The following is a 9,680-nucleotide window of genomic DNA, read 5'->3' as shown; positions in this document are numbered from 1 at the left end:
AAAAACCGAGAAATCACAAGAGTAAAGTGCCATTTTCTGACATCACATTTCGTTCTAAATACTTAATTCCAATGTAAAATCGTTAGTTAAGCAAGATTCTCGTATTTAAAAAATCTGATGATAGGTTTTTTCAGAAAATTGAAAAGACCGAAAAATCACAAGAGTAAAATGCCATTTCCTGACATTAGATTTCGTTCTAAATGCATAACCCCTATATAAAAACGTTATTTAAGCAAGAATATCAGACTTTGAAGAAAATCAAATGATAGATTCTTTCAGAAAATTGAAAAAACCGAAAAATCACAAGAGTAAAATGCCATTTTCTGACATTAGATTTCGTTCTCAATGCATAATCCCTATGTAAAAACGTTATTTAAGCAAGAATATCGGACTTTGAAGAAAATCAAATCATAGATTCTTTCAGAAATTTGAGAAAACCGAAAAATCACGAGAGTAAAGCGCCATTTTCTGACTTTAGGTTTCGTTCTAAATGCTCAATCCCTATGTCAAAACGGTACTTAAGCAGGAATATCATACTTTGAAGAAAATCTAATGATAGGTTTTTTTCAGAAATTTGAAAAACCGAAAAATCACAAGAGTAAACTGCCATTTTCTGACATTAGATTTCGTTCTAAATGCTCAATCCCTATGTCAAAACGGTACTTAAGCAGGAATATCATACGTTGAAGAAAATCTAATGATAGGTTTTTTTCAGAAATTTGAAAAACCGAAAAATCACAAGAGTAAACTGCCATTTTCTGACCTTAGATTTCGTTCTAAATGATTAATCCCTATGTAGAAATGGTATTTGAGGAAGAATATAGTATTTTGAAGTATATCTAATGATAGGTTTTTCATAAAATTGAAAAAACCGAAAAATCATAAGAGTAAAGCGCCATTTTCTGACATTAGATTTCATTCTAAATGCTTAACCCCAATGTAGAAACGTTATTTAAGCAAGAATATCGTACTTTGTAGAAAATCTAATGTTAGGTTTTTTCACAAGTATGAGAAAACCGAAAAATCACTAGAGTAAAGCGCCATTTTCTGACTTTACATTTCGTTCTAAATACTTAATTCTAATATAAAATCGTTATCTAAGCAAGATTATCGTATTTAAAAAATCTAATGATAGGTTCTTTCAGAAAATTGGAAAAACCGTGAAATCACAAGAGTAAAGTGCCATTTTCTGACATCACATTTCGTTCTAAATACTTAATTCTAATGTAAAATCGTTAGTTAAGCAAGATTCTCGTATTTAAAAAATCTGATGATAGGTTTTTTCAGAAAATTGAAAAAACCGAAAAATCACAAGAGTAAAATGCCATTTTCTGACATTAGATTTCGTTCTAAATGCATAATCCCTATGTAAAAACGTTATTTAAGCAAGAATATCGGACTTTGAAGAAAATCAAATGATAGATTCTTTCAGAAATTTGAAAAAACCGAAAAATCACTAGAGTAAAGCGCCATTTTCTGACATTAGATTTCGTTCTAAATGATTAATCCCTATGTAAAAACGTTATTTAAGCAAGAATATCGTGCTTTGAAGAAAATCTAATGTTAGGTTTTTACAGAAAGTTGAAAAAACCGAAAAATCACAAGAGTAAACTGCCATTTTCTGACATTAGATTTCGTTCTAAATGATTAATCCCTATGTAGAAATGTTATTTGAGGAAGAATATAGTATTTTGAAGTATATCTAATGATAGGTTTTTCATAAAATTGAAAAAACCGAAAAATCATAAGAGTAAAGCGCCATTTTCTGACATTAGATTTCATTCTAAATGCTTAACCCCAATGTAGAAACGTTATTTAAGCAAGAATATCGTACTTTGAAGAAAATCTAATGTTAGGTTTTTACAGAAAGTTGAAAAAACCGTAAAATCACAAGAGTAAAGCGCCATTTTCTGACATTAGATTTCGTTCTAAATGCTTAATCCCAACGTAGAAACGTTATCTAAGCAAGAATATCGTACTTTGAAGAAAATCTAATGTTATGTTTTTTCAGAAATTTGAGAAAACCGAAAAATCACTAGAGTAAAGCGCCATTTTCTGACATTAGATTTCGTTCTAAATGCTTAATCCCTATGTAGAAACGTTATTTAAGCAAGAATATCGTGCTTTGAAGAAAATCTAATGTTAGGTTTTTTCACAAATATGAGAAAACCGAAAAATCACTAGAGTAAAGCGCCATTTTCTGACTTTACATTTCGTTCTAAATACTTAATTCTAATATAAAATCGTTATCTAAGCAAGATTGTCGTATTTAAAAAATCTAGTGATAGGTTTTTTCAGAAAATTGGAAAAACCGTGAAATCACAAGAGTAAAGTGCCATTTTCTGAAATTAGATTTCGTTCTAAATGCTTAATCCCAATGTAGAAACGTTATTTAAGCAAGAATATCGTACTTTGAAGAAAATCTAATGTTAGGTTTTTTCAGAAATTTGAGAAAACCGAAAAATCACTAGAGTAAAGCGCCATTTTCTGACCTTACATTTCGTTCTAAATACTTAATTCTAGTATAAAATCGTTATCTAAGCAAGATTATCGTATTTAAAAAATCTAATGATAGGTTTTTTCAGAAAATTAAAAAAACCGAGAAATCACAAGAGTAAAGTGCCATTTTCTGACATCACATTTCGTTCTAAATACTTAATTCTAATGTAAAATCGTTAGTTAAGCAAGATTCTCGTATTTAAAAAATCTGATGATAGGTTTTTTCAGAAAATTGAAAAAACCGAAAAATCACAAGAGTAAAATGCCATTTTCTGACATTAGATTTCGTTCTAAATGCGTAATCCCTATGTAAAAACGTTATTTAAGCAAGAATATCGGACTTTGAAGAAAATCAAATGTTAGGTTTTTACAGAAAGTTGAAAAAACCGAAAAATCACTAGAGTAAAGCGCCATTTTCTGACTTTAGGTTTCGTTCTGAATGCTCAATCCCTATGTCAAAACGGTACTTAAGCAGGAATATCATACTTTGAAGAAAATCTAATGATAGGTTTTTTTCAGAAATTTGAAAAACCGAAAAATCACAAGAGTAAACTGCCATTTTCTGACATTAGATTTCGTTCTAAATGATTAATCCCTATGTAGAAATGTTATTTGAGGAAGAATATAGTATTTTGAAGTATATCTAATGATAGGTTTTTCATAAAATTGAAAAAACCGAAAAATCATAAGAGTAAAGCGCCATTTTCTGACATTAGATTTCATTCTAAATGCTTAACCCCAATGTAGAAACGTTATTTAAGCAAGAATATCGTACTTTGAAGAAAATCTAATGATAGATTCATTCTGAAATTTGAAAAAACCGAAAAATCACTAGAGTAAAGCGCCACTTTCTGACATCACATTTCGTTCTAAATACTTAATTCTAATGTAAAATCGTTAGTTAAGCAAGATTCTCGTATTTAAAAAATCTGATGATAGGTTTTTTCAGAAAATTGAAAAAACCGAAAAATCACTAGAGTAATTATGCCATTTCCTGACATTAGACTTCGTTCTAAATGCATAACCCCTATGTAAAAACGTTATTTAAGCAAGAATATCAGACTTTGAAGAAAATCAAATGATAGATTCTTTCAGAAATTTGTAAAAACCGAAAAATAACTAGAGTAAAGCGCCATTTCCTGACATTAGATTTCGTTCTAAATGCTTAATCCCTATGTAAAAGCGTTATTTAAGCAAGAATATCGTGCTTTGAAGAAAATCTAATGTTAGGTTTTTACAGAAAGTTGAGAAACCCGAAAAATCACTAGAGTAAAGCGCCATTTTCTGACTTTAGGTTTCGTTCTAAATTCTTAATCCCAATGTAGAAACGTTATTTAAGCAAGAATATCGTACTTTGTAGAAAATCTAATGTTAGGTTTTTTCACAAATATGAGAAAACCGAAAAATCACTAGAGTAAAGCGCCATTTTCTGACTTTACATTTCGTTCTAAATACTTAATTCTAATATAAAATCGTTATCTAAGCAAGATTATCGTATTTAAAAAATCTAATGATAGGTTTTTTCAGAAAATTGGAAAAACCGTGAAATCACAAGAGTAAAGTGCCATTTTCTGAAATTAGATTTCGTTCTAAATGCTTAATCCCAATGTAGAAACGTTATTTAAGCAAGAATATCGTACTTTGAAGAAAATCTAATGTTAGGTTTTTTCAGAAATTTGAGAAAACCGAAAAATCACTAGAGTAAAGCGCCATTTTCTGACCTTACATTTCGTTCTAAATACTTAATTCTAGTATAAAATCGTTATCTAAGCAAGATTATCGTATTTAAAAAATCTAATGATAGGTTTTTTCAGAAAATTGAAAAAACCGAGAAATCACAAGAGTAAAGTGCCATTTTCTGACATCACATTTCGTTCTAAATACTTAATTCTAATGTAAAATCGTTAGTTAAGCAAGATTCTCGTATTTAAAAAATCTGATGATAGGTTTTTTCAGAAAATTGAAAAAACCGAAAAATCACAAGAGTAAAATGCCATTTCCTGACATTAGATTTCGTTCTAAATGCATAACCCCTATGTAAAAACGTTATTTAAGCAAGAATATCAGACTTTGAAGAAAATCAAATGATAGATTCTTTCAGAAATTTGTAAAAACCGAAAAATCACTAGAGTAAAGCGCCATTTCCTGACATTAGATTTCGTTCTAAATGCTTAATCCCTATGTAAAAGCGTTATTTAAGCAAGAATATCGTGCTTTGAAGAAAATCTAATGTTAGGTTTTTACAGAAAGTTGAGAAACCCGAAAAATCACTAGAGTAAAGCGCCATTTTCTGACTGTAGGTTTCGTTCTAAATGCTCAATCCCTATGTAAGAACGGTACTTAAGCAGGAATATCATACTTTGAAGAAAATCTAATCATAGGTTTTTTTCAGAAATTTGAAAAACCGAAAAATCACAAGAGTAAACTGCCATTTTCTGACCTTAGATTTCGTTCTAAATGATTAACCCCTATGTAGAAATGTTATTTGAGGAAGAATGTAGTATTTTGAAGTATATCTAATGATAGGATTTTTCATAAAATTGAAAAAACCGAAAAATCATAAGAGTAAAGCGCCATTTTCTGACATTAGATTTCGTTCTGAATTCTTAATCCCAATGTAGAAACGTTATTTAAGCAAGAATATCGTACTTTGTAGACAATCTAATGTTAGGTTTTTTCACAAATATGAGAAAACCGAAAAATCACTAGAGTAAAGCGCCATTTTCTGACTTTACATTTCGTTCTAAATACTTAATTCTAATATAAAATCGTTATCTAAGCAAGATTATCGTATTTAAAAAATCTAGTGATAGGTTTTTTCAGAAAATTGGAAAAACCGAGAAATCACAAGAGTAAAGTGCCATTTTCTGACATCACATTTCGTTCTAAATACTTAATTCTAATGTAAAATCGTTAGTTAAGCAAGATTCTCGTATTTAAAAAATCTGATGATAGGTTTTTTCAGAAAATTGAAAAAACCGAAAAATCACAAGAGTAAAATGCCATTTTCTGACATTAGATTTCGTTCTAAATGCGTAATCCCTATGTAAAAACGTTATTTAAGCAAGAATATCGGACTTTGAAGAAAATCAAATGTTAGGTTTTTACAGAAAGTTGAAAAAACCGAAAAATCACTAGAGTAAAGCGCCATTTTCTGACTTTAGGTTTCGTTCTGAATGCTCAATCCCTATGTCAAAACGGTACTTAAGCAGGAATATCATACTTTGAAGAAAATCTAATGATAGGTTTTTTTCAGAAATTTGAAAAACCGAAAAATCACAAGAGTAAACTGCCATTTTCTGACATTAGATTTCGTTCTAAATGATTAATCCCTATGTAGAAATGTTATTTGAGGAAGAATATAGTATTTTGAAGTATATCTAATGATAGGTTTTTCATAAAATTGAAAAAACCGAAAAATCATAAGAGTAAAGCGCCATTTTCTGACATTAGATTTCATTCTAAATGCTTAACCCCAATGTAGAAACGTTATTTAAGCAAGAATATCGTACTTTGAAGAAAATCTAATGATAGATTCATTCTGAAATTAGAAAAAACCGAAAAATCACTAGAGTAAAGCGCCACTTTCTGACATCACATTTCGTTCTAAATACTTAATTCTAATGTAAAATCGTTAGTTAAGCAAGATTCTCGTATTTAAAAAATCTGATGATAGGTTTTTTCAGAAAATTGAAAAAACCGAAAAATCACTAGAGTAAAGCGCCATTTTCTGACATTAGATTTCGTTCTAAATGCTTAATCCCTATGTAGAAACGTTATTTAAGCAAGAATATCGTGCTTTGAAGAAAATCTAATGTTAGGTTTTTACAGAAAGTTGAAAAAGCCGAAAAATCACTAGAGTAAAGCGCCATTTTCTGACTTTAGGTTTCGTTCTAAATGCTCAATCCCTATGTAGAAACGTTATTTGAGGAAGAATATCGTACTTTGAAGAAACTCTAATGTTAGGTTTTTTCAGAAATTTGAGAAAACCGAAAAATCACTAGAGTAAAGCGCCATTTTCTGAATTTAGATTTCGCTCTAAATACTTAATTCAAATGTAAAATCGTTAGTTAAGCAAGAATATCGTATTTAAAAAATCTAATGATAGGTTTTTTCAGAAAATTGAAAAAACCGAGAAATCACAAGAATAAAGCGCCACTTTCTGACATCACATTTCGTTCTAAATACTTAATTCTAATGTAAAATCGTTAGTTAAGCAAGATTCTCGTATTTAAAAAATCTGATGATAGGTTTTTTCAGAAATTTGAGAAAACCGAAAAATCACAAGAGTAAAGCGCCATTTTCTGACATTAGATTTCGTTCTAAATGCTTAATCCCAACGTAGAAACGTTATCTAAGCAAGAATATCGTACTTTGAAGAAAATCTAATGATAGGTTTTTTTCAGAAATTTGAAAAACCGAAAAATCACTAGAGTAAAGCGCCATTTTCTGACTTTACATTTCGTTCTAAATGCTTAATCCCTATTTAAAAACGTTATTTAAGCAAGAATATCGTGCTTTGAAGAAAATCTAATGTTAGGTTTTTACAGAAAGTTGAGAAACCCGAAAAATCACTAGAGTAAAGCGCCATTTTCTGACTTTAGGTTTCGTTCTAAATGCTCAATCCCTATGTAAGAACGGTACTTAAGCAGGAATATCATACTTTGAAGAAAATCTAATCATAGGTTTTTTTCAGAAATTTGAAAAACCGAAAAATCACAAGAGTAAACTGCCATTTTCTGACCTTAGATTTCGTTCTAAATGATTAACCCCTATGTAGAAATGTTATTTGAGGAAGAATGTAGTATTTTGAAGTATATCTAATGATAGGATTTTTCATAAAATTGAAAAAACCGAAAAATCATAAGAGTAAAGCGCCATTTTCTGACATTAGATTTCGTTCTAAATTCTTAATCCAAATGTAGAAACGTTATTTAAGCAAGAATATCGTACTTTGTAGAAAATCTAATGTTAGGTTTTTTCACAAATATGAGAAAACCGAAAAATCACTAGAGTAAAGCGCCATTTTCTGACTTTACATTTCGTTCTAAATACTTAATTCTAATATAAAATCGTTATCTAAGCAAGATTATCGTATTTAAAAAATCTAATGATAGGTTTTTTCAGAAAATTGGAAAAACCGTGAAATCACAAGAGTAAAGTGCCATTTTCTGAAATTAGATTTCGTTCTAAATGCTTAATCCCAATGTAGAAACGTTATTTAAGCAAGAATATCGTACTTTGAAGAAAATCTAATGTTAGGTTTTTTCAGAAATTTGAGAAAACCGAAAAATCACTAGAGTAATGCGCCATTTTCTGACCTTACATTTCGTTCTCAATACTTAATTCTAGTATAAAATCGTTATCTAAGCAAGATTATCGTATTTAAAAAATCTAATGATAGGTTTTTTCAGAAAATTGAAAAAACCGAGAAATCACAAGAGTAAAGTGCCATTTTCTGACATCACATTTCGTTCTAAATACTTAATTCTAATGTAAAATCGTTAGTTAAGCAAGATTCTCGTATTTAAAAAATCTGATGATAGGTTTTTTCAGAAAATTGAAAAAACCGAAAAATCACTAGAGTAAAGCGCCATTTTCTGACATTAGATTTCGTTCTAAATGCTTAATCCCTATGTAGAAACGTTATTTAAGCAAGAATATCGTGCTTTGAAGAAAATCTAATGTTAGGTTTTTACAGAAAGTTGAGAAACCCGAAAAATCACTAGAGTAAAGCGCCATTTTCTGACTTTAGGTTTCGTTCTAAATGCTCAATCCCTATGTAAGAACGGTACTTAAGCAGGAATATCATACTTTGAAGAAAATCTAATGATAGGTTTTTTTCAGAAATTTGAAGAACCGAAAAATCACAAGAGTAAACTGCCATTTTCTGACATTAGATTTCGTTCTAAATGATTAATCCCTATGTAGAAATGTTATTTGAGGAAGAATATTGTATTTTGAAGTATATCTAATGATAGGTTTTTCATAAAATTGAAAAAACCGAAAATCATAAGAGTAAAGCGCCATTTTCTGACATTAGATTTCATTCTAAATGCTTAACCCCAATGTAGAACGTTATTTAAGCAAGAATATCGTACTTTGAAGAAAATCTAATGTTAGGTTTTTACAGAAAGTTGAAAAAACCGTAAAATCACAAGAGTAAAGCGCCATTTTCTGACATTAGATTTCGTTCTAAATGCTTAATCCCAACGTAGAAACGTTATCTAAGCAAGAATATCGTACTTTGAAGAAAATCTAATGTTAGGTTTTTTCAGAAATTTGAGAAAACCGAAAAATCACTAGAGTAAAGCGCCATTTTCTGACTTTACATTTCGTTCTAAATGCTTAATCCCTATTTAAAAACGTTATTTAAGCAAGAATATCGTGCTTTGAAGAAAATCTAATGTTAGGTTTTTACAGAAAGTTGAGAAACCCGAAAAATCACTAGAGTAAAGCGCCATTTTCTGACTTTAGGTTTCGTTCTAAATGCTCAATCCCTATGTAAGAACGGTACTTAAGCAGGAATATCATACTTTGAAGAAAATCTAATCATAGGTTTTTTTCAGAAATTTGAAAAACCGAAAAATCACAAGAGTAAACTGCCATTTTCTGACCTTAGATTTCGTTCTAAATGATTAACCCCTATGTAGAAATGTTATTTGAGGAAGAATGTAGTATTTTGAAGTATATCTAATGATAGGATTTTTCATAAAATTGAAAAAACCGAAAAATCATAAGAGTAAAGCGCCATTTTCTGACATTAGATTTCGTTCTAAATTCTTAATCCCAATGTAGAAACGTTATTTAAGCAAGAATATCGTACTTTGAAGAAAATCTAATGTTAGGTTTTTTCAGAAATTTGAGAAAACCGAAAAATCACTAGAGTAATGCGCCATTTTCTGACTTTAGGTTTCGTTCTAAATGCTCAATCCCTATGTAAGAACGGTACTTAAGCAGGAATATCATAATTTGAAGAAAATCTAATGATAGGTTTTTTCAGAAAATTGAAAAAACCGAGAAATCACAAGAGTAAAGTGCCATTTTCTGACATCACATTTCGTTCTAAATACTTAATTCTAATGTAAAATCGTTAGTTAAGCAAGATTCTCGTATTTAAAAAATCTGATGATAGGTTTTTTCAGAAAATTGAAAAAACCGAAAAATCACAAGAGTAAAAT

This window comes from Megalopta genalis, unplaced genomic scaffold, assembly GCF_051020955.1.
Source record: "Megalopta genalis isolate 19385.01 unplaced genomic scaffold, iyMegGena1_principal scaffold0200, whole genome shotgun sequence".
NCBI classification, from domain to species: Eukaryota; Metazoa; Arthropoda; class Insecta; order Hymenoptera; family Halictidae; genus Megalopta; species Megalopta genalis.
Note: the sequence above shows the minus strand (reverse complement) of the source record.